The sequence below is a fragment of the Rhinolophus sinicus genome, chromosome 17 (genome assembly GCF_057876585.1).
Source record: "Rhinolophus sinicus isolate RSI-liver-muscle chromosome 17, RSI-T2T, whole genome shotgun sequence".
In the NCBI taxonomy this organism is placed as follows: domain Eukaryota; kingdom Metazoa; phylum Chordata; class Mammalia; order Chiroptera; family Rhinolophidae; genus Rhinolophus; species Rhinolophus sinicus.
The window spans coordinates 78,425,944-78,453,352 of NC_142517.1; the positions used below are offsets into that span (position 1 = coordinate 78,425,944).

At 35.5% G+C, this 27,409-nt stretch overlaps 1 protein-coding gene and 1 pseudogene across 1 annotated transcript in view; both read right to left on the minus strand.

The window, feature by feature from the left end:
• The window catches only part of ZPLD1 (zona pellucida like domain containing 1), a 509,293-nt gene that overhangs the window by 196,955 nt on the left and 284,929 nt on the right, over positions 1–27,409 (minus strand). The window lies entirely within an intron of this gene.
• On the minus strand, positions 17,669–18,292 carry LOC109453291 (synaptosomal-associated protein 23-like; annotated as a pseudogene).

A 27,409-nucleotide genomic window follows, 5' to 3' on the forward strand; every position in this document is an offset into this window, starting at 1 on the left:
TGGAAAAAATCAGCACAGCAAGCCTAACACTCAATCATTTTTAGCATTTCATTGTTCCATTGGTGTAGTAGGTCTACCCACGGGCACCATATAGAACTAATCTACCTCATATGTGGTCCCAGAAGTTCTAACCTGATGGGTAGAGAACTCATCCTAAAGTAAGAGGGCATCTAGCTGCGCCATACCATTTGGGGTCATCTGCAACTGCATATTGCAAAAGAAGATTTGGGGTACTGAATTATACAGTATGGCTCACGTTATCTTAAGACAAACTACACATCCCCAAGAGGACATGAGAAAATGAAAGAGCGACCTGAAGGAAAGAGTTTTTAACATAAGGGATTCTATAAGAAACAAAGAATAAGGCCCTTCATTAAACTCTAAAGAAGGAACAATAAAATGAGGAGAGTGCCCACACTCAATCTGTGCGATGATAGCAGGAAAAGTAAGGACGACTATAAAGAAGAAAAATTCCATCAAGATGAGTGATAAATTCCCAAAGACCTGTGGAAGTCATTGACAGCAGACAGGCCCCAGCAGCAGGGATGGCCACAACATCCCCCCACAACAGGGATGGCCTCAATTTTCTCACATGAGAAGTTCCAACTTCCTCAGAGCTGGAACTGAGTCCTCCTGCAATAAGGCCTTATTACACCATGAAAACCACCATCTCACATGAAGCTACTATCCATTTGTTCCTCTGTTCCTCAGTCTATAATTTTCATGTCAAAAGTTGGCATATAAAATTTAATGAAACTTAAATTTGATTCTAATACTCAGTTTCATGCTGTGATTTCAAAGCCAGAACAAGTTCCTAGAGCCAACTTATTTCATCTTAATTTCATACATATTTTAAATATCGTACAAAATATAAAATCATTCCGCTTTCTACAGGTTAAACAAAAACTACACACATACACACACACACACACACACACACACACATTCACACACACAATCCTGTAAAAGTTAACAACTAAAGGGCCAATTGACGTATGTTTATAAATAGAAATTTAAAGTTAACAAAAAAAAAAATTTAAAACCAATAGTCAGAAAATCCATTTGGGATAATTCAATTCATAACCAGTACATTTAAATAATTTCTTAAAAACAAACATCTCATTCCATCTTTCCAGTCAATGTTACTCAATCACATGCATCATTGAATATAAAGGATTGCATTTCTCTACACATCATGGATGTCATTGGTTTTTAAAACAGAAAACAATTTCTTGGCAACAAATGTATAAAGTTCCATATGGCTCCTGTCTATTTTTTTTTCTGTTGCAATTAGGATCCCTTCACATAATAAAAACACGATGAGACTGGCAGTTTTCTGAAATCATAGCTACTATTTTAGAAGAACTCACTCTTGGTTTTCTAACACTAGACAGCATAACTGAGGTATAAATTGTTGATCCAAATGGTCTGTAATTTTAACTACCTTCCTAGGCAATTGTTTTTCCCTGAAATAGAGTTAAATTTTAAGAAATCCTAATGTGTGTACAGAGATGATGTATGTATTCAGAATTGTACACTTCTAATCTATGTAATTTTACTATCCATTGTCACCCCAATACATTTCATTTTTTAAAAAGAAAAGAAATCCTTCTATATAAAGGCAATGCATTATAAATTTCTCCATACTTTAGAAAATAAAATAACTTATTTTCTGTTAAAATTTGTTTAAAAATTGTGTTCAAATGGTGTGGAAGATAAATGGGAGTTATAGAAATGTAGAAAGTAGTTTGAAAGAGACATGAGTCTTGAGAATATAAGTAAGACAAATGTCATATTTAAAACTTTATTCTCAGAAAAACTTTAGAATTCCATTTTATTCCAAGATGAGGAATTTGAATATACTTCATTGACCCAAAATTATTTCTAGTGCCATTTCCACATGTCCTACATCAGCTCTTTCTTGAATCAGTCTGATTATTCCTAAACTGTCTTCTTCCTCATCCCTCAATCAAAGTGAGTTTTCCAAGGTACCAGGGAGATACACTCCCATCTAAAACCTGCTACTGTTCTTTGTGATGTCCTTCAGCTTTCTGTTCATGATACCACAATCCTCTCTTTCACTCCCTAAATCTCTTTAACTTTGTCTTCAGAAATACTGATTTCTTGAAATCTTATGGCCACAGTTCTCTTCCAGATCCTAACCACCATATTCTTAAATAATATAAATTATCATCATAAATAACTTTATAGTGATTATTTTAATAACAATAACAAAAAGGTCACCTGCCTCAAAATCATTTTAATGCAAAAGTAGAATAATCACAAACAATATCATATTGAAAAAATCAAGTCCCATCTCAAATTTATTCAGTTACATCTCAAGTCAAGTGGATCCTAAGTGTGAATCTTATGTCCCAGAATTGCCTTATGGGTTTAAATGTCATCTACAAATTATTAACCTATTCTAAAACTAAAGACATAGATTTAAATATCTACTTCCAGCCTAACTTATGCAGACATTACCATGTTTCCCCAAAAATAAGACCTAGCCAGACAATCAGATCTACTGTGTTTTTGGAGCAAAAATTAACATTTTAAGACCGGGTCTTTACAATATAATATAATATAATATAATATAATATAATATAATATAATATAATATAATTAATATAATATAATATAATACCAGGTCGTATATTAATTTTTGCTCCAAAAGACGCATTAGAGCTGATTGTCTGGCTAGGTGTTATTTTCAGGGAAACATGGTATTATGGTATTTTATTCCAAATAGACTGTCTATTTTTATTGACTATTTTTAAACACAAAATTATGGGAGATGTCATCAAAATGGCAGTGTGAGTTAAGCCTCTGGAAATCTCCCCTGGAATTTATAACAAATTGAAAAACTATAACTCTACAAAGGACTCCATGCACAGCAGACATGCAAGACAAAGAGTCTCACTACTGATTTCACCTAAGGATCCCTGCAGGAGTAAACAGAACTGCTGAAAAACACGGGCTCTGAATCTGGTGCAGAAAGAACTTTGGAACTTCAAAAGCTCTCCACATACCCACACAGACACTGCACCCTGTGACCCAGGCAAACTGTTAACAGAGGAGAAGCCCGTCTCACAGGGAATCCCCCCCATTGTGTGAGAAGTTGGAATAGTGCAGAGAAAACATAGCACTATAGTGTGAGAGAGAAAAAAAGGCTGCAGTAGGAGAGAAAATAAAACATTCTATCAACAAGTCCTGGAAAACAAAAGAAAGACCTCTTCCTATCAACCTGTTGCAGAAACCACTCCTGTAGATGTCTAGGAAGAGAAATAATAAATCAGTAATTGCCATGAATAACCAAGGCAACAAGACAGTTCAGAAACAAAGTGAAAAGTCTCCAGAAAAGGAACTTAAAGATATGGAAATATGTGACTTAAATGACAGAGAATTCAAGACTGCAGTTCTTAAAAAACTCAACGAGATGCAAGAAAACACAGAAAGGCAGTTAAATGAACTCAGAAACACAATCAAAGAACAAAATAAACATTTTACCAAAGAGATTGAAATTTTGAAAAAGACGCAAATAGAATTTCTGGAGATTAAGAACTCAATAGAAGAAATTAAGAATGAAATAGCCAGCTTAGGTAGTAGAGCTGACCAGATAGAAGGAAGAATCAATGACATCTAAGATAGAAACCTGGAAATGACACGGATGGAAGAAGAGAGAGACTTGAGACTTAAAAGAAATGAAAGAACTCTACAAGAACTTTCTGACTCCATCAGAAAGACCAATATAAGAATAATGGGCATCCAGAAGGAGAAGAAAGAGAGAAAGGAAAAGAGAATATATTCAAACAAATCATCGATGAGAACTTCCCAAACTTGTGGAAAGCACTGGATCCTCGAATCCAAGAAGCAAATAGAACACCTAATTGCCTCAATCCCAACAGGCCTTCCCCAGGCACATTGCATTGAAGCTGTCTAAAATCAACGACAAGAAAGAATCCTCAAGGCAACCAGGGAAAAGAAGACGGTAGCCTACAAAGGAAAGCCCATTAGATTATCATCAGATTTTTCAGCAGAAACTCTATAAGCCAAGAGGGAGTGGAACCAAATATTCAAACTATTGAAAGAGAGAAATTATGAGCCAAGAATAATATATCCAACAAAGATATCGTTAGATATGAAGGAGGAATAAAGACCTTTCCAGACATACAAAAGCTGAGGGAATTTTCTAATACATGACCTGCACTATAAGAAATACTAAAGGAGCCTATTCGACCACCATCAACAGGGACAATTTGTGGCAAACAAAATATAAAAAGGGGGCGAGTAAAGGCCTGAACCGGAACATGGGAATGGAGAAAGTAAGCGTGCTGAAGAAAATGGAATATTCTAAATATCAAACTTTCTTTTACATAAACTTAAGCGTAACCACTCAAAAAAAAATCCAGAACTGAAATATATATTATAATAAAAAAAGAAACAGAGGGAAACATCATAGAATACCACCACACAGAAATAATAGACAACAACAAAAAGGCAAAGAAACAATGGAGACACAGACTAACCAGAAAACTAAAGATAGAATGACAGGAAAGCCTCACATATCAATAATCACCCTAAATGTAAATGGACTGAACTCACCAATAAAAAGGCACAGAGTAGCAGATTGGATCAAAAAACTAAACCCAACCATGTGCTGTCTCCAAGAGACACTTCTCAGCTACAAGGACAAGCATAGACTCAAAGTGAAAGGGTGGAAATTGACACTCCAAGCAAATGGTATCCAGAGAAAATCAGGTGTAGCCATACTGATATCAGATGAAACAGACTTCAGGGTGAAAAAGATAACAAGAGACAAAGATGGACATTTCATAATGGTAAAGGGGACTATATAACAAGAAGACATAACAGTCATCAATATTTATGCCCCCAATCAGGGAGCACCAAAATATACCAAGCAACTACTAACAGAACTAAAGAGAGAAACTGACCAAAACATAATTATACTAAGGGACTTAAATACATCATTGACGGCTATGGATAGATCACCCAAACAGAAAATAAACAATGAAATAGCAGCCCTAATGACACATTAGATGAAATGGACATAATTGACATTTATAGAGCACTTCATCCTAAAACATCAGACTATACATTTTTTTCTAGTGTACATGGAACATTCTCAAGGATAGACCATATATTGGAACGTAAAACTAGCCTCAGCAAATTTAAGAAGATTGAAATCATACCAAGCATTTTCTCTGATCACAAGCTTTGAAATTGGATATCAACTGCAAAAAGAAAGCAGGAAAAAACACAAATACGTGGAGATTAAACAACATACTTTTAAAGAATGACTGGGTCAAAGAAGAAATTGGAGGAGAGATCAAAAGATACATAGAAACAAATGCCAATGAAAATACATCCTACCAAATTTTTTGGGATGCAGAAAAAGCAGTTTTAAGAGGGAAATTTATCTCATTACAGGCCTATTTCAAGAAACAAGAAAAATCTCAGATAAATAACCTCACGTTACACCTTGAAGAACTAGAAAAAGAAGAAGAAATGAAACCCAAGGTCTGAAGAAGAAAGGAAACAATAAAAATCAGAGCAGAACTAAATGAAATAGAGAACAAAAAGACAATAGAAAAATTAATGTGACAAAGAGCTGGTTCTTTGAAAAGATTAACAAAATTGGCAAACCCTTGGCTAGGCTCACTAAGATAAAAAAGAGAAGAGACACTAATAAACAAAATCAGAAAAGAAAAAGGAGAAGTTATCATAGATGCCACAGAAATACAAAGGATCATCCAAGAATACTATGAAGGACTATATGCCACCAAATTCAATAACCTAGAAGAAATGGACAAGTTCTTAGAAACATATAGCCTTCTGAGGCTAAACTATGAGAACTGGAAAATCTAAACAGACCGATCACCAGTAAGGAAATTTAATCAGTCATCCAAAACCTTCCCAAAAGCAAAAGTCTGGGACCAGATGGCTTTACTAGTGAATTCTACCAAACCTTCAAAGAGGATCTAATACCAATTCTGCTCAACTCTTCCAAAAAATTGAAGAAGAGACAGTACTCCCTAACTCATTTTATGAGGCCAACATTACCCCGATACCAAAACCTGGTAAAGACAACACAAAAAAAGAGAACTACAGACCAATATCTCTGATGAATACAGATGCAAAAATCCTAAACAAAATTCTAGCAAATCGAATGCAAAAATGCATTAAAAAGATTATTCGTCACAACCAAGTGGGGTTCTTCCCAGGGCACAAGGATGATTCAACATCAGCAAATCCATCAATGTGATACATCACATAAACAAAATAAAGGACAAAAATCATATGATTATATCAATTAATGCAGAAAAAGCATTTGACAAGATACAACATCCATTTATGATTAAAACACTTAATAAAACATGTACAGAAGGAAAATACCTTAACATAATAAGGGCCATATATGACAAACCCTCATCTAATCTCATAATTAATGGTGAAAAACTGAAGCCCTTTGCTCTACATTCAGGAACACGACAGGGCTGTTCCCTATCACCTCTGCTTTTCAACATAGTGTTGGAAGTCCTCGCCAGAGCAATCAGGCAACAGAAAGAAATAAAAGGCATCCAAATTGGGAATAACTAAGTTAAATTGTCACTCTTCGCAGATGACATGAAGCTACATATAGAAAACCCTAAAGGCTCCACCAAAAAGCTATTAGAAACAATGAATACAGTAAAGTTGCCGGCTACAAAATCAATGTACATAAGTCCATTGCATTCCTGTATATTAACAATGAAATCTCAGAAAATGAAATAATGAAAACAATTCCTTTTGCAATTGCAGCAAAAAGAATAAAATACCTAGGAATAAACTTAACCAAGGATGTGAAAGACCTATATGCTGAAAACTATAAGACATTTTTAAAAGAAATTGAAGAAGACACAAAGAAATGGAAAGGCATTCTGTGCTCATGGATTGGAAGAAGCAACATAGTTAAAATGGCCATATTACCCAAAGCAATATGCTGATTTAATGCAATCCCCATCAAAATCCCAATGGCATTTTTTAAAGAAATAGAACAAAAAATCATCAGATTTGTTTGAAACCACAAAGGACCCCGAATAGCCAAAGCAATCTTAAGAAAAAAGAACAATGCTGGAGGTATCACACTCCCTGACTTTAGCTTGTACTACAGGGCAACAATAATCAAAACATCATGGTATTGGTAGAAAAACAGACATGTAGACCAATGGTATAGAATTAAGAAGTCAGAAATAAAACCACATAAATATGGACAGATAATTTTTGACAAAGAAGCAAAAAACACAATGGAGAAAAGACAGCCTCTTCAATACATGGTGCTGGAAGAATTGGATAGCCACGTGCAAAAGAATGAAACTGGACTGCTATCTGTCACCGTGTACCAAAATTAATTCAAAATGGATCAAAGACTTAAGCATAAGGCCTGAAACAATAAACTGCATAGAAGAAAACATAGGTACTAAACTTATGGACCTTGGGTTCAAAGCGCATTTTATGAATTTGACTCCAAAGGCAAGGGAAGTAAATGCCAAAATAAATGAATGGGACTATATCAAACTTAAAAGCTTCTGCACAGCAAAAGAAACCATCGACAAAATAAAGAGACAACAAACTGAATGGGAGAAGATTTTTGCAAACAGTGCCTCCAATAAGGGGCTAATATCGAAAATACACAAGGAACTAATGCAACTCAACAACAGAAAAACAAACAACCCAATTGAAAAATGGGCAGAGGACCTGAAGAGACATTTCTCCAAAGAGGACATACAAATGGCAAATAGACATATGAAAAAATGCTCAACATCACCAATCATCAGAGAAATGCAAATAAAAAACACAATGAGATATCACCTCACCCCCGTTAGAGTGGCCATCATCAAGAAGACAAATAGTAGCAAGTGTTGGAGAGGCTGTGGGGAAAAAGGAACCCTCATACACTGTTGGTGGGAATGCAGACTGCTGCAGCCGCTATGGAAGGCAGTGTGGAGGTTCCTCAAAAAATTACAAATGTGGGGCCGGCCCAGTGGCTCAGGCGGTTGGAGCTCCATGCTCCTAACTCCAAAGGCTGCTGGTTCATTTCCCACATGGGCCAGTGGGCTCTCAACCACAAGGTTGCTGGTTGGACTCCCGCAAGGGATGGTGGACTGCGCCCCCTGCAACTAGCAATGGCAACTGAACCTGGAGCTGAGCTGCGCCCTCCACAACTAAGACCTAAAGGACAACAAGTGGACTTGGAAAAAAGTCCTGGAAGTACACACTGTTCCCAAGTAAAGTCCTGTTCCCTTTCCCCAATAAAATCTTAAAAAAAAAACAAAAAAAAAACTAATTATTAAAAAAAAAATTACAAATGGAATTACCGTATGACCCAGCAATCCCTCTCCTGGGTATCTACCCAAAAAATCTGAAAACATTTATCTATAAAGACACGTGTGCTCCAATGTTCATTGCAGCTTTATTTATGATGGCCAAGACATGGAAACAACCAAAATGTCCTTCGATAGATAAATGGATAAAGACGTTGTGGTATATATACACAATGGAATACTATTCGGCAGTAAGAAAAGATGAAATAGGATCATTTGTGACAACATGGATGAATCTTGAGATTATAATGCTAAGCGAAATAAGTCAGACAGAAAAAGCAGAGAACCATATGATTTCACTGATAAGTGGTATATAAACCAAAAACAACAAAAGATCAAGACAAAAAAATGAGAAACAAAAACTCATAGACACAGACAATAGTTTAGTGATTACCAGAGGGTAAGGGTGTGGGGGGTGGTAGATGAGGGTAAAGGGGGATCTAATATATGGTGATGGAAGGAGAACTGACTCTGGGTGGTGAACACACAATGGGATATATAGATGATGTAATACAGAATTGTACACCTGAAATCCATGTAACTTTACTAACATTTGTCACCCCAATAAACTTTAATTTAAAAAAACACATAAAATTATGAGGAAAAATAAATCAATTCATTATTGCCTTTTTTACAATGATGGTATTTGATAACATAGCACAAAGAACCCACATTCTCTACTGTGAAGATTTCTGAAGTATTTAGAAGAAGCAAATGCTAGTTTGAAGGTGATGTTTAACTTTCCAGTTCTATTATACAATCTTCACAGTAGATAACACTCAAAGAGAGGGTATTAGTGTCAAGCTATGGAGCAAAAGAATATCTGTAACATGGAATAAAAAGATGTTTAGATCTAATTGTCTTCCTCTTCCATAGGGTCCATCACAACACAGAAGCAAACAAAGTAGCATTTTTATTTATGAGGCTTTCATCTCCTGTCATCAGCAAGAGCCTGGAAAGCTCTCAGATCAAGATGCTAATCTAATTCTAGGAAAGCTGATGCATTTTATCAAAGTTCTATGAGAAAGATGGCTTATGAATATGGCCAGATGGAGAGCTGCATAACTTTGCAGGGGAGAAATTCACATGAGAATTACAATGAGAGGCGGGGAGAAACCCCCACAAGGCTTCAATTTCCAACAGCTCCTAGCATAAATTTAACCAAATTAAAAGCTTTTCATATGGGTGCAGCTGAGATGGCCATTACTATAAAGAAATATATTAGAGCAAAAGCTATTTGGAAGCACTGGAGTATTCTCAGAGCATACCAATATGGGTGTAGATCATGTTTTTCATTCACAAAGACTACACTTTCATTACTGCTCATTGTCATCGACTCAGAAGGGAAAAAGGAGACTTGAGTTTTCCCTCTCTGGATTAACTTGAAGGAATTTTGGTCTGATGTAAAGGCAGAATATATACTTGGGATATGCAGCTCAGATTGGGGACTTTTAGTTCTAGGCAAAAATGGCACTGAATGAGATAAACCAACAGAGAATAGGTATGTAAACTCCCCATATCCCAGACCAATAAGAAGGGCAGTGGGTCCAAGAGTAAGAATAGTGGCTTCCAGTTGCTAAAAGTTGGCCAGGAAGACACCTTCAGTGAGTCAACTAGACTACTTACCAATAGAAAGGAAGGCAGATTGTAAAAGATAATGAAAAAGCAACATGTCCATGACCTTTTGCTTTGTTTTGCCCTCTTTCCTTCTCCATGTATTCTCTCAAACTCATTCTCATATATTTTCACCTTTAAAATTATCCTCTCTATAAGTCTGCCAGCAAATTTTACCATAGACTCATTATCTTTGCGAGGCCAGTGGGTCATTTCCAAATGTCTGCCATACAGCTCCATTTAAATTAGGCATTTAGAGCCTCAAATTTCACACGTCCAAAAACCAAACCTTGGCCATCTTCTTACTTTTCATTATCTGTCAATGAATCACATTCTGCTAGGCACTCAGGCTGGAAAAACCCAACCACCTTTATCCTCTGTTTATTCCTCTCACTCCCTTTCATCCTAATCTATTCAATCACCGATCCTGTCACCTCTACAATACTTCCCGTCTGTAACGACACCATCAAAATAAAGGCTCACATTCCATGTGAGAAGTGGCCTAAAGAAAGGAGTCTGTAGAAATGGCTGAAGGTATAAGAGCACCACGGAAAACAGGAGATGGTAAGAGAAGGAGAAGGAGACAGTTGGTAAATAGAAAGGCACAGAGAGCAAAAGTAAACTCAAGGAAATTATTTCTATTCTTCCTGGAGAAACTGGCAAGCTTTCAAGATACTTGAGGTGCAAGTTGCCCACAGCTGAGGCAGGCAGCACCTGGTGATACAGGTAATGGATCTCACAGGATGGAAGTAGGATCATCTCAGGGATCATGACAGAGTATTGGGGAGGATTGTGACCAAAGCAAGGAAGGTGGAAAATTTAGGAGACTCTACTCTGGTTCAACCAAGAAAAGCAGGCAGGCTCTAAAGATCAGAACAATGTCAGCATGGGGGAAAGGGATTTACCTGCTTAATTTGCCAGGCATTGAAGTAATGTGTTTCAAGTTAGTTAAATTGTTTGTAAATATACTTTTATGTTATGCCTATTTGTCTTGCAGTTCACATATGTCCAAAGGTCCACAAGATAGGGGAACTTAAACATAGAGCAATATTTCTTGAAAGAAATAATGCAGAAAATGGGTGCAAAAATTTGCTGGCATCTGTTCTGTGTTTTATTGAGATGCTGCTACCTCATCTAGACAGCCTCTGTGGCCTCCTAACTCTTCTCCTGCCAATTAATTTTTATCCTCTTTCTGCCCCAGCCAATTCTCCTTAAATTAATCTTTGACCAAAGCATTACATGTTTTAAAAAGCAACAAGTTTTTAATGTATGCATATACTATTTTAATATATATTAAATAAAAAAATAGACCTGCTCATAATCTGGTTCCAACTGGAGCTTCTTTGTATCATTGCATTCTGAATATTTTATATGTTTGTGATTTAATAAAAATATTCAATAATGGAAATATTTTAGCAATTTTAATCTAATCACCCATACCACAACACTGATCAATCCACTTTTTTTCCAAGCACAGTACATATTTTCACACTTGTTTGCCTTGTTAATCTCATTCCCTCAGCCTGGAATTTGTTTACTTCATCTCTTCTTGAATTTCTATTCAACCTCAAAAATCCAGATCAAATACCTCCTCCTTCTTGAAGTCCTCCTTGTTCCCTCTTTTGCTCTCAACACTTACAGGGTTTTGGTCATGTCTCTAGTGCACTTCCCATATCTTGCTTCAAATTGTCAAAATTGAATTGGAAAAATACAGGGAGTGCCATATTTTGTGCCACAATTCTAGACTTTTTGTTCCTATAAGCATTGTTTTCTATTGTTATCATAACAAACCATCATAAATTTAGTGGCTTAAAACAACACAAATTTATTATCCACCAATTCTATAGGTCCATAGCCTAGGATCTCACTGGGCTAAAAATGAATCAGCAGGACAGCATTCCTTTGTAGAAGCTATAAGGGAAAATCCATTTCCTTGCCTTTTCTAGCTTCTAGAGGCCACTCACATTCGTTGGCTTATGAGTCCTTTCCTCCATCTTCAAAGCCAGAAATACCACATCCCTCTGCCCATTCTTTTATCATTATATCTTTCTCTGACCAAAGCCAGGACAGGTTCTCCACTTTTAAGGACTCGTGTGATTACATTGGACCTACCTGGATGATCCAAGTTAATTTCTCCATCTCAAAGTCCTTAACCTTAATCACATCTGGAAAGTTCCTTTGCTATGTAAGGTAACATACATAGTCACATTCCAGAAGCTTAGGACCTGGACATCTTCAGGGGTTCATTATTCTGTCTAAATACTATAAAATGTAAGCTTCTCAAGTGTAAAACAATATTCTATTTCCTATTCTTCTCCACAACATCTAACAGTGCCTTCTGCAAAGAAGGCATATGTCACTAATAAGTGTATCATTATATTTACAGAGGGTGCCAAAAAAAATGTATACACATTAAGTAAGGAAAAAACTGTGTTAAAATTGTAATTCTCAATATATACCACTAACAGAAGATGAATACAGCTCATGTTTGATTTCTGCAATTACAAGAGGTGCTCAAAGTGGTTACCATCAGTGTATTTTAATACAGTTTTTTCCTTTCTTAAAATGTGTATACATTTTTTTGGCACCCACTGTATATTTCAGTCCCAATTTCATTTATATCTGCTTTGATCTTTATTTCCTTCATTCTACCAACTTTGGGCTTAGTTTGCTGTTTTCTTTCTAGTTCCTTAAGGTGTAAAGTTAGGGTGTTTAAGATCTTTCTTCTTTCTTAAGCTAGCTATTTATTGCTGTAACCTTCTCTCCTAGAACTGTATGGTCTCTTAGACCATAAATTTTGGTATATTTTATTTCCATTTTCATCTGTCTGAAGATATTTTTTTATTTCTCCCTTGATTTCTTCTTTGATCCATTGGTTATTCAGGAGTATGTTATTTAATCTCCACATATTTGTGAATTTTCCAGTTTTCCTCTTGTAACTGATTTCTAGTTTCATAGTATTGTGGTCAGAAAGGATGCTCGATATGATCGCAGTCTTATTAAGTATATTATGACTTGTTCTGTGGCCTAACATGATCTATCCTGGGGTATGTTCTGTGTGCACTTGAGAATAACGCATATTTTGCTGCTGGTGGATGGAATGTATGTGCCTATACATGTTTATTAGGACTATCTGGTCTAACGTGTACTCTATGTCCAATTTTCCTTATGGATTTTGTCTGGATAATCTAGGCATTGTTGAAAGTAGACTATTAAATTCCCCTACTACTATTGTATTGCTATTTCTCCCTTCAGATCTGTTAATATTTGCTTTATATATTGAGGTGCTCTGATGTTGGGTACATAAATATTTATACATGTTATACCCTCTTATGAATATACCCATTTATCATTATTATAATGACTTTCTTTTTCTCTTGTTACTGTCTTTGTTTTGAAGTCTATTTTGTCAGATATAAACATAGCTATTCCTGATTTCTTTTGGTTTCTGTTTGCATGGAGTATTTTTTTTTCCATCCATTCACTTTCAGTCTGTGTATCCTTAAACCTGAAGTGAGTCTCTTGCAGGCAGCATATAGTTGGGTCTTTTCTTTTTATCCATTCATCCACACTTTGTTTTTAAATTGGAGAACCTAATCCATTTACTTTTAAAGTAACTATTGATAAGTATGGACTTACTATTGCCAATTTATTCATTGTTTTCTGGCTATTTTGTAGTACCACTGGTCTTTTCTTCCCTTCTTTCTCTCTTCTTTTGTGATTTGATGATTTTCTGCGGTAGCATGCTTTGATTCCTTTACCTTTTGTGTATCTACTATAGGTTTTTGCTTGTGGTTACCACGAGGCTTACATAAAACATAGTTGTAACGACCTATGTTAAACTGACAAGTTAACTTCAAATGCATACAAAAGCTTGACACTGTTATATTCCCACATTTTATGTTTTTGAAGTCACAATTTAAATTTGTTTACCTTGTATATCCATAATATATGTTGGGGTACTGGTATGCTAACAATATACAATGGGCATTTATGACTGCTCCCTGTGCACTGAGCCCTGGGGCACTGATAGCTGATAGCAGCAGTAAGTGTTTGCACACCTGTTAACAACTGTTCTTTTGTTTGCTTTGGTCCTGTAGGATTCATGAATACAAGCCCCACTGGCTTTTCAGATCTAGGAGATTTGGGAAGCCTATTGCCCCCAACTTATAAGATGGCATTCTTAAAAGCTGAGGTGTTGGGTGTGTGATTCAAACCCTTCACACCTCAGGGGTCATCTGGAAGTTGGGGATTCCCTATCCACTGTATGGTAGTGTGCAGGGGTGGGGTTTATGGCAAGAGTGTGTCTCAGCCTCTCCTGCCCGTGTCAGTGTGGGTATTCTCTCAGTCTCCCAATGTGTAGGAGTCACTGAACTGGTTTCTGGATTTCTCCCTGAGGGAATTGCTCCATGTGTAGCTACATATTCAGTGTGTCAGTGTGAGAAGAGAAATTCAGGAGCTTTCTATGTCACCATCTTGGTCCAGAGTCTACCTGTATTTCAGGTAGTTATCAATTGTATCTGACTAAAAATTAGAATTTGTAGTATTTTACTAATGGGTAAACAGGGGCACTGTGAGAAATGCCATCTATACTAGAGAGTTTGCCAAACTGTAATTAATATTCTTTTTATTTTCTAATTCAGGATTGGTAAACCTCAAGTAGTGAGTGAGAAACACGATGCAAATTTCAAATGCAGTCTTAACCAGACTCCTTTCTGTTAATCCTTCCCCTCCTCTCTCTCCAATCCATCTTTTTTAAACAGACTCCTAATCAAATGACTTCCCTGGTAAAAACGTCAATGACTCCCTCATTCCCTACTAAATAATGTTGACACTAATGAGCCTAAAATTAAAACTAGTCAATCTGATCCCAGTCTTTGCTTTTATACATTCTAACCCATCATTTCATGCATTAATAATTCAATTATAAATGTTTTGGGAATATGAGCTTGCATGGATACTATAGCTAACTGGAAACCTTGGTCTTCTCAGTGATTTTGGTAATGTCCCGTGGATTTATATTTTGATAAATTTTTCACACAGCTGAGTTACTGTAAATTCTTTAAAATCATTTGTGATGAGATTTCTTTAGACTACAAAAAATAATAAACTACTGGTATGGAGATTTCCAATTAAAGGTAAAGCAGTAAAGGGTGTTTTGTTTACCAATCCTCCCAAAGCACACTGAAAGCAGCAAAATGTAGGGAGAGAAAAAATCTCTCACGAAACTGGAAATGCACAGCTCCAAACCTGAAACTAGGAGGAATGTATGCCCAAAACAATGATAGGGTCTCATAAGCGCAAAAGCAAACTAGAGAAGTAGCAGAGGACAGCAGAGAGGGTAAGTGGCAAATGCAGTTCTACCGTTGGTGGCAGTGAGATGTGCCCATGAAGGACTTTTCACTTTCCGACCTTCCTTGCAACCCACAAGGACCTCCTGATTATCCCCCAAAAGAGAAGCATGCAAACTAAGAGGAGACGTGCTTCAGAAGGAAGATGACAGGGAGGTTTTGGCAAGAAAGTGTGTGAGACTGCAATCCAAGATCAATTCATTCCTCCTGACCCTCCCCACACCACTGTTGGGCAAATAGGTGGCCCGGGCCCAGGAGATCTCACTCAAAGATGAACAGTAGAGAAAGAACAAGGTCTTTATTAAGGTATTGCATGGAAGTTGGAAAATAATGTAGAAAAAATTAGTTGAAAACTAAACATCAGATGAGAGATTTCAAAGAAACAAAAATTTCAAAGAAAGTAAATTCCAAATAAAGTCAAGTTGGACACTGGGGAAAAAAGAGCTCAAAGAAGACAAAGAAACCGAAGGAGAGATAAGTAATTTAATAGGTGACACACGGAATCAAACAATGAAATAAAATCATTACAAAAATCAAACCACATGAGAAGCACCTAAAATTAGAAGACAGTTTTGAAAATATAGTCAGAGAGAACAGGATTAAGATCAAAAGATGCGTGTAATTAGATAGATGATAGCTTGAGAAGAGACACATGGAGGATCATAGTACTTACATTAATATTGATGGAGAAGATATAATAGAGGAAAAAATTTTTCCAATTTTGTACAACAATGTTTATTAATTGTCATGGGAAGTAAATTAAGCCCCTAAATTTTATACTTAGCCAAAGTTCATTAAGGGATAAAAGTAACAGACAGACTTTATCAGAAAAGCAAGAATCTAATAGATATACAACACTTCTGAGGTTTTCTTGAAATTTTTTTAAACTGTTTGAGCAAAAACAAACAAAAAAATTAAGATAAAGATCCCAGGAAATTTGCTGTGAAATGAAGAAACTGGAACTGTCTAAATAACAGGGGATTAGAACTGTAGAGCAGAATAAAAATATCTTAAAGGAGATAAATTATTAAGAGAAGAAATGGTTGAGATATATAAGTGTGTCAATTTATGCAAATTTCAGAGTATCAATTCAATACAAACCATCTAAAGTCAATAAATTTACTTAAGTCCATATGCAAATTTAGGGATCTAACCACCAACACTTAAACACAGATTACAAATCTTCCTAATTATAAAAAAAAACACAGAAAACAAAACATCATTCAGCAAAAGAAAAAATAGATCGGATTTTTTTTAATTTTCCAAATTACTTTCACATAATAACTTTTACAGTTAAACAGAATTCTAGCTTTCTAATAGTCTATATCTACATAAAACTCAAAGAAATCTAATAATTTTCTACCTGTGATTGAAAAAAGTTTCTTTTTTCCTATCTAAAACATAATTCTTGGCATGGAGGTAAATCTGAATTCACGTAATATACTGTCAAACTTTTCAAAAAAAAATTTAAACCCTGCTTTAGAGAAAAATTCTCATGTTTCACATACATATTTACACATTTTTTCTTCAGAGACTAATGACAAATGTATGAGGTTAATAGGTCTGTAACGGAACCATTATACTAATAACATGAAAATAAAAAGCTATTCATTTACACAAAATGTTCCTGTATGGTGCAATATGAAATGTGATCACAGAATCTGTGTACATATCTGAATCACTGAAAGTTCAGAAATTAAGCTCACTTTGAGAAAACTCATTCTATTCCTTTTTGGAGCAAAGGTTGCCAAGTTGTAATGTATTATGTAACAAAAACATTGCATATAAAATCTCCAAAACCAAGTATTAACCTAAATTGGCAATAATGGCAACTTAAATTAAGAACTAAACCCAACTAAATGTTTGCTGTGGTTATACAACCTTTTGCTGTGTGGCCTAAAAGTTTTACTGAGGTAACAACCTCTTACCTTTTGCTTCTCCTTCTTGCATTCCCCCACCCCTGCCCCCAGCTCCCTTTTTTATAGCTGTCTTTGGCAACGCTTCCACATCTTGAAAGTAGAAGAAACTGCTACAGTAAATGAGGAGGGTGAAAAAAACAAACAAAAAAAAAAAAACAATGCTATATATAATGTATGAAAAACAATCTAAGAGTATGAACTGAGAAATAAAATACTACAAAGCTGAGCAGCAGTCTACCCTCAACGGAAAAAAGAGAAAATAAAAAACAGGGGGCTGTTACTCTTCATACTTCTTTCACATTATCTCCTGATTAGAAGAGTGTGGGACCAAAATTTTAAACTCTGAAAAAGCAACAACTTTGAAGCAAGTGAATAAATGGTAAAGAAGTACAGCAGTACTTCAGCTTTCAATGAGTTTCTTTACTCTGGCATTAGCATTGTCAATACGATCTTCGTTGGTGTCAGCCTTTTCTGTGATCCAGTCTATTTCTCAATTTTGAGCCTAAATTTCATTATGTCCAGGGCCACATTTTTTAGGTTTCCTAGAATACTGCCCACTTGAGTCAGGCTCTCTTCTATTTCATCTTTTCTGGCATCATTGTTATACGTTTAATGTATCTGTTGCTGTCTGCTCCTGTGGTTGCTTGCTAAGGCTGACCATTTGCCACTTGGCCTGGGTGCTGAGATGCTACATTGCTAGAGGAGTTATCTCCACCATCTTCACATGTTGTCTTATCGGCCTTACCAGACTCAAAGTTCTTTGTCCTATTTCATGGGCAGACACAAAGACCACAGCACTGTTGAACTCTGTTAAAGTCTTCTCTGTCTCTCCCATGTCTTTATTTATTTGGTCCATGCTTTCTTCTGTGCAGTTTAGTTGCTCCCCTTGTTCATCCTTCATAGTGATAGTCTTGAATCCTGCGACCTGAGACTCAATAGCTAAGCCCAGGATTCTCCTTGTATTTTTTCCAGAAGACTCATCAGTAACCTGGTGAGCCCTCAACTGAATTTCTTCTGATGACATATTATCCTTGATGAGTTAAAACTCTTGATAGGCACAGAAACTTAAATGCAGATGTTCTCTGTCAAACTTGAAGATTCCAAGAGTTCTGTTTTCTAATTATCAAAAACATCAGATGTAGTTGAGAGGTGAATATGAACAGTCACTCCTGGCACGGTAACAAGGTCATTTTGAACTCAAAGTGCTGCCTAGTACTTCTTCCCACCCAAAATCTAGTCTCCTTCCATCATCATATATTTGACCCACTTTACCCTCTTCATCCTCCTCCTAACCCTTTCTGATTTAAAGCTGGTGCCTTCTCACTGCATCCCCACATAGTGGAAGAGCTAGATTGGATTTTAAAAATCCAACTATTTGACTGCAATAACACAGATAAACTGGAAAAAATATATAACTCAATGTTTTTTAAAAAAGGAATAAGCAAAGGCATACCAAACAAATTCAAATGAACACAAAGCAAGCATTGCAATATTAACATATAGTAGATGAATTGAAAGAAAAAAATCATTACACAGGAAAAGAAAGAGATCTTTAAAATAATGAAAATACAATCTATAATAAAGATCTAATCTGCTTGAAACTTTTATCCCTAACTAACTTAGCACCAGAGCAAGTATAAAAAACATGACATGCAAGGCAAAAATAAATAGAAAGAAGCATAGTAGGAGTTTTTAGCCCACCTCTCTGAACTTTTGACACATCACATATACAAAAGTATAATGGGAAAAGATACACAGAATATTTAAATATCATAATAAAGCAGACTTAATAGGTAAATACCAGGGTGATATTTTAAAAATATAAATAAGATTGTGTCACCCTCTACTTCAAAAATCTCGAATGGCTTTCCAAACTCATTATCGTGGTTCCTGCCTGTCTCTTTGATCTACCTCCTACAAGGTTCCTCTTCACTCATCCCACACTAGTCATATGGACCTCAGTGCTGCTCTCCTCAAATACCCAGGTTTTATCACTGCCAGTTCTTCGCTGGCAGGCATGCTGTTCTCTCAATACTTACTGCTCCCTCACTTCGTGCTAGTCCCAGCTCAAATGTCTCAAGTCAAGGAGGACTTTGCTGAAGACTTTCTAACATAGTCCTCGCCTAGCCATTCCCCATCTCCTTACCTGATTTACTTTTCTTCAAAGCATTTGTTAGTAATGGAAATGTACCTGCATTTATTTCCATGACAAGTTTCTGTGTCTTACTAGAATAAAAACTCCATTAAGACAGAGGTTATGTTTTGTCTTATTCACTCCACCATCCCTGGTGACTAGAATGGAATCTGGCAAATATAAACGCTCCTTTTTACAATGAATAAACAAGCATTCATAAATTAATTATCAAGGTGAATGAATGAATGATTCACTGAATTATATATCTCCCAAAAAGAGAGTGTATCTTTTCGTCCAGGACCCATGGACCGTGTACAAAAACTAATCGCATATGAAGCTACAGAGAAAACCACAATAACTTATACAAAGCATAAATAGTACAGAAAGCATTCACTGGCAATAATACAATAAAACTAACACTAAATGCAACAACAACAAAAAATGAAACAAAAAGAACCTTCCAACCACTTGAAAAATTGTTTTAAAAAAAATCAAAATTTTAGATTATAGCATATCTGGAAAATAACAGTTGTGAACACCCTACACTTTGGAACCTATAAAATATAGTAATGTTCTAATGGAATAATCATAGTCTACATTGTATTACTAAACAGGGAAAAATAAAAATTAATAAGTCAGTGAAATATTAGAAAAAAGAAAGAAAAAACCTTGAAAATTAAAGGAAGAAAATAATAAAAGTTAAATAGGAAAAGGATAAATTAGGCAAGGAAATATATTCAAGAGCTGATTTCTCTAAAAATCCAGTAAAAATTATTTTTAAATAAACTAATCAAGATTTGAAAAAAGACAAAATTTAAAATATGGGACATAAACACAGAAAAAAATTGAATTATAGGAGGATACATTGTTCTATACTGTGCAAATCCATTTGAAATGTGTATGAAATTATTGTCTAGATTGTGTGAATGTTATCCAAACTACAAGAAACATAATTCTGAGGCTCAAGATTCCAGATCATGGAAAAGAAGGTAAATTTTCAAACTCTTATTACAAAGAATAACACAACTACAAAAATAGATGATAGATAGATAATATACAATAGTTCCTACACATACATATAATCATATACATACAATACTGTAGCTCAATCTAATTTTTAAATACAATAAAAAATCCAAAGTACAATAAAAGGAAAATCCCATTCACAATAACAAAAATGGGGAAAAAATAAAAATAAACTTAACAAGAATGATACAAGATTAATATGAAGAAAATTTGATATTGCAATGATGTCATTTCTCCCCCAAATTAATCTATGAAATTAATGTAATCCTATTGACTACTTTGCAATGTCTCTTAATGATGATCAAGGTCATCTAGAAAAATGAACACACATGTTTAGCTTGGAAAATTCTGTGAAAGGAGAATAATTAGGGGGAACTAGCCCCATGAAATAGTTAACATGCTTTAAAGCAACTGTCACTGAAATTATTTGGTACTAGCAAAGAATAATATACACAGGTAAAAGGGACAGAATTAGTAGCTAAAAGTAAAGCTAGATGATGTATTACTGAACTGTGCACTTGAAAACTATGTAACTTTACTAACCATTGTCACCCCAATAAACTTTAATTTAAAAAAAAGAAAGAAAAAAATAAAGCTAAATATATATAGGAATTTCATTTTTAATAATCACAGAATTTTATTTTATCAAGGAAGTGATAAATTATTCATAAGTAAGCTAAGACAATCTAGCCATTTGGAAAAAAGAATTTTAAAAATTTCCAACCTTATTCCTTATCACAAAATATATTCTAGATTTAAATGTAAAATAATTAAAATTTAAAAGAACTGGAATAAAATATGAGTGAATATTTTTATAAACTTAGAGTGAGGAAAACCTTCCTAAACATCAAACTCCAGAGACCCTAAAAGAAGAATTTGATCAATGTTGTTATATAAAAATTTTTAATTAACTGTGCAAAAAACAATTATTACAAAGTCAAAATGCAAAAAACAAACCAGGAAAAGTATATTTGAAACATGAGAGAAGAAATTATTCATCAATAATTTCCTTAATATATAAAAGTTCTGACAAATCAGTAAGAAATAGTTAAGTAATATATTAGAAAATTAGTCCAAGGATATGAACTAGCATTTCAGAGAAAAAGAACTTAAGTGGGAAGCAAACATAGGAAAACTTCCCCAATGTCACTCTTTATTAAAGACATAAAATGTAGCAATAAGATACCATTGTTCTCTTTCAGATACTTGGCTCAGTTCTATGGAGGGATTTGTAAGCAGTTCTTCTGCTGCATTTTTGTTAAAGAACAAACGCTGATACATCTCTGTAAGGACAATTTGGAAACATCTGGTACAATGTAATATACGCATTCTTCATTTGGCCAAGAAATCCTGCATGTAGGAACATTTCCTTCAGTAATACTCACAGGAGTGTACAAATACTTTTACAAATGCATATACAAGGATATAAACTGTTAGCATTGTTTTTTTTTAGCATTCACGTATGCATGTCTGTGCACATGTACACACACACACACAAATGACAATAGGAACGACCTAAATATTTATCAATAAAGAACTGGTTAAATAAAAACAGGAAAAACACAAAATAGAATAATGTACCACAATTGAAAAAGAGATACCTAAAGGCAATGATTTGGAAAGATAAGATAACCAAGATATTCTGGTAAGTAAAAAAGGCAAGGCATAAAACACTATGCATATAATCATTCAATTTGTATAACCAAAGGAATTTGGAATATATGTTACATAATTTTTATATAAACACAGTAAAATCTTACAGGAGCATAAAAAGGCATACAAAAAAAAGTTATTGTTAACTTCTGGAACATGAGAATAGAGTCAGAGAAAAAGATATTTTTACTTTTCATTTTAAACTAATCATGCACTATTTGAATTTTTAATATGTGCATGATTTACTTTTTTATAATTAAAATCATAATTTAAATTTTAAAAATTGTTTTAATTAACCAGGATTCTAGGAAGTATGACTCAAAAATCAAATATTTTACTGCCCTAATTACTTAGGTTAATTTCCTTTTCATTTCAATTATTTTGCAATAAAAATAATTTATATTATCAGAATAAATAAAGAAAGGCCATCAAGAATACTATAGTTTAAATGTTTTGGTAAGTGAGTTCTCAGTTTGTGCAAAAAATATTTCAAATATCACATTTAGCAATAAACAAGTTTCTGTGAAAAAAAGAAAAGGAAAACAAAACAAAAAACCTGGATTCCTAATTTCACTTTCAACTTTCTATGTCCACAGGCAAATCAAAACTTTAGTGATCTTACTTCCCCTTTTTATATTTCCCACCTGCATAATTGAGTCCTTTGGAAAAATAAATTGATGTGTAATGACTCTGCAAGGGGCCTACTAGTGTTTTATTCACCCTTTAATAATTATTTGGAATGTGTTCTTTATCCCAGTTCAACCTATCTTACCGGAATAGCTACTTTCTGTTTCCCTTCTTTCCACACGTTGCAATAATGCTGTTTTTATGTAGCCAAACTCACAGATTTAATCAGTCCAGTCTTTAGTTTTAGTAGTATGTTACTGATAATATTTCTCAGACATTGCTTTTTCAGTATGAAGCCATATCTCCCATCTCCTACTAGTGATGTTAAATTATGCCCCAGAGATATGTTTCTAATAATGCCCCATTCTTCTTTTCCAAACATCTATAACACTTGCAATGCTATAGCAATTTTCAAACAATAAAAACTAAATACGAGGAATTCAACTCTTTTTTGGTTTGCAGAGAACTTCGGTTGAATGGGAGTTATTGCACAAATGTGTTCCCTCCAGGAAACAGCTTCAGTTTATAGCTAACATACTCATATAATTATGCATTGTTTTAACACCAAAAATGCTTGAGAACTCCAACTATGAAACAGAACCATCTTTTCATAACTTTCAGGTAAATGTTTCATTTCATCCGAGGCTTATAGTTTAAATTGTCAATAAGAGCTAATACATTTGAACATATGGATTCCTTTATTATTCTGGTAGAGGTATTTGGCTCCAAAGCGAAAATTTGCCCCCAACCTGATTTTCATACCTCCTTTGATGAGTTGTTCTAAAATTCCACTGATTCCAAAGAGATGCCTCTTTATAGAACAGATGTGTATCAGTGGGAATTAGGCAGACACTCTGAGGCCTATTATCAGGAATAAATTTTTTTCCAGGCAACATCACAGCATGAATACTTCTACTCCAGGAAAGTTTCTCCCACAAATGAATCTTCATAACTGCTTGTAGGGGAGAGGATCGTTTAGTTGGTGAAACATGGGTAAAGGAATTGTCTAGAACAAAGGAAAATCAAGTCCACATCCTCACCACAGCAGACAATTTAGAAAAATTTAATGGAAAGATTGGAAACAGATATAAAGAGGAAATTTGCAAGGTGAGCCTTCTGGGTTTCCTGTAATGTGCATAAAATTGAGGAAGACATCTAAATGGCTTCCCTTGTGAGTTCATGGCTCAGCGATAAAGGAGGTGTTTTAGGAATACCTGTCTTGCTCAAATCACAAGCCAGGTTGAAGGGAATGGGGCAAGGAGCCTGAGTGCCCATAGCAGTGACTTGGGTAGTGGCAGTTTGCAGTACCGGGTAGTGGCAGTGGAAAGTCAGAGAAGTAGAGTAAGGACAGAACCATGCCAAAAGGAGAAACGCAGCCCAGGAAAAGTGTCTCCCATCTACCGAATGCTTCGCACTTCATAAGAGCTTTCCCACTTATTTTCTCACAACAATCCTACATGGAGTTAGAACAGATGTACTGCCCTTTATGCCAAGGAGGAATCCAAAATTCAGAAAGGCTAACTTTCGTGCCACTAGTATTGAACCTACTCATAGGGTGAAAGGCAGGGTGGAATTTAAAAACAAAATTACATACAGCTCTTACTACTCTTATAACCAAATCCTATACGACACAGACATACTGCAATGAAACAAACTGCTGGGAGCACAGCAGGTCCTTCATAAATATTTGAAGAATTGTTGGATAAATAAATAAAATTAATTAATTAACGAATTAAGGTTCATTTTTTTATAACTGCATTGTGTTTTGTTTTGTTTTTAATTCAGCCTCATTTACACATCTTTCTGCTCCAGTTCTCCATAAAGCTTTTAAAGAGATGGGCTATGTCCTTGTCGTGTTTGTACCCTCAGTGGAAACCCATGGGTCTAACCTGACCTCCAGTCTTCTCTGCTCTGGCCAACAGTAATCAACCAAACCCGAGCAGGGCCCCTCAGTTCATAGCACATGCTCATCAGCAGTCCTACACATTCCTCCTTTTATTCCTATCTCTTTCACCCTGGCTTTTTCACCTAATCAGCTACCATCCTTAATCACATTCCTCCCATTATTTACACACATAACTACCCCTAAACAATACATATTGTTTTAAGGGTATAATTCATACTAATGAATGAGGTGTCGTGCTGCATATCTTATCCTGTTACATACATCTTTACTTACATGTTTAGAATATACATTCATTGCTTTTGACTACAGTACGCATTTTTCATCGTACATATTTATATTTACTATGTAAACCCATATTTGATATATAATTAGTCTGTTTCCAATTCTTTGCTATCACAAACAATATTGTGATGAATATCCTCATATACATCTACACAAGTACATGTGCAAGAGCTTGTTTTTATGATTTGAATTCATTGTGAACAGTTAAATAAAAATAGTAACTTTCAGTGTATTTTCACCTTCTTTTGAAAAATGGAAAAATTTGGCAAATCTGAGCTTTTTTATTCCCATGATGAACAATTGGCTGGAGCTGAAAAGGAGCTGTTTGTGGAGTAGGCACTCTCCAGATTGCTACAGTGCTACTTCCCCATGCTGTCTTCATGATACCCCTTCACTACTTTATGTTATATGCCATGTTCATTTCTTAGGAATGCACTACCAAATTGTCAAAAACTAAGTGGCTTAAAACAACATGAATTTATTATCCCACAGTTCTGGATGTCAGAAAGCCAAAATGGGTCTCACTGGGTTAAAAACAAGGTGTCAGCAGGGCTGTATTCCTTTCTGGAGGATGTAGGAGAGAATTTGTTTCCCTGCCTTCTCCAGCTTCTAGAGCCTTCATGCATTCTTTGGTTACTGGCTCCCGTCCATCTTCAAAGCCAGCAATGGTTTTCTCACACTGCATCACTTTGATACCGACTCGGCTTCCTTCTTCCATGTTTTCAGGATCCTTGTGAATATACAGGGCCCACCCAGGTAATAAAAGATAATCTCCCTATTTTAAAGTCAGCTGACTGGCAATCTTAATTTCCTCTTGCCATGTAACATAACATATGCACAGGTTCCGAGGATTAGGACATGTACATCTTGAAGGGAGGGAGGCAAGGAAGAGAAGTGGTCCTGTTTTACCTACCACACTTGACTAACCCATGCAGCCAACCTGAATTGTCAGTTTCTGTACTACAGCATCTAAGTATTGTTCCATAATTATAGACACTTAATAATTGCCTCTGAGTTGAATTTAATAGCAACTCAGACTACTATTGTAGACATGCTAATCACAAGATTATTCAATATTGAGCAATGAGTTTGTTTTTTTAAAACACTGATCACTCTTTTATCAGTGGTATGACTGGTGTGAACCTCGGTCTATGAAGTATGTAGAATCAATCTAACTCTTCTCCAATCTGATATTATCTTAGCATGAATCAAAATGTTAAGCATTGGAGCAATATTATTAAGACACATGCAAAAAGCTGGCTAAGTATTTTGTGGTTATTTCTGTTCTCTTCTTAACCAAGCTGATCTGCTCATTCAGTGATTGATTCAATCACTCTCAAAATAATAGGGAAAATGTCAATGAACCTTTACATACTCATTTGTAATAGAAACATTTATTTAACCTTCCCAGATACCTAAGGAAGAAACTGGACCAGAAGAATGCTGAAGTCACTTCAAGTTCCAACATTCCATTCTATAGAACCTTCCAAAAGGATGTGAAGAGGACTCTTATTTGTTATTCTTGCTTGAGGTCCCCTGCTGTTGTCTGCCTAAATTATCTTACCAGAGCAGTATTTCCACACCTTAACTGATTGAGAAACAAGATTAGCTGATTAGGACAGTCTGTTCCTCTTCAGTCAGTGTTTGCTCCCTTTGTAAGCATAGGGCAGGAGACTAGACTCAGAAGACACAGGCCAAAGGTGCCACTCAGACATGGGACTAAACTCACCTTACATCCTGCCCTGCTCTACCTACATCATTTCAACTTTCTCAACATCCCTGATCCATCATCTCATTTAGCCACCTCCCTGTGATGTGGGATCAATCCAAACACCCATCTTTTTGGCTCAACTCCCTAGCTACTGAAATCCTCTAGAAGAAATCACTGAATCCTACTGATTCATTTTTCTATCAATTTTTAGTCTCCAATGTCAACTGCATCTAGGGTGACCAGTGGGCCTGGTTTACTAAACCTGAAGGGGTTCCTAGGATGTGGAACTTAAAAACTGATCAGTCCTCAGCCAACTCAGACACCCCAGCTACATTTTTAACAAAGCTCAATAGTTCTTTTCAGTTCTCCTCCCCATTTCACACACCCTCCACTGTCCCACACTCCCCAATGCACATGACTTTTCCTCCTTCTTTACAGAGAAGACCCAGGCCATCAAGCCATTGCATTTGAATAGAAAATGACCCGTATAACAAAGGGGCACTGACAAGAATTCTCTTCTTGACCAAATTCTACTCAGGCTACTCTGAGCTCTTTTTCAACTAGCCCTTGACTTTTGGTCTTATTCATTTCTGCATTGTCCAGTTTTAGCAAGAATCCTACTAAATCAGTTTAGTCAGAATGCCCCATCCTCAGTATCTGATAACCCTCAATATCTGATGAGGTTCTTCATCCTCCGTCATCCCCCAGGGGATGCCTGATCACTCTTGTCTGCCTTCGACAAGAATCCTGTCATGGCAGTTTAACAAGAAACTCCACTTACTCCTGATGTTTCCTCTTAGTA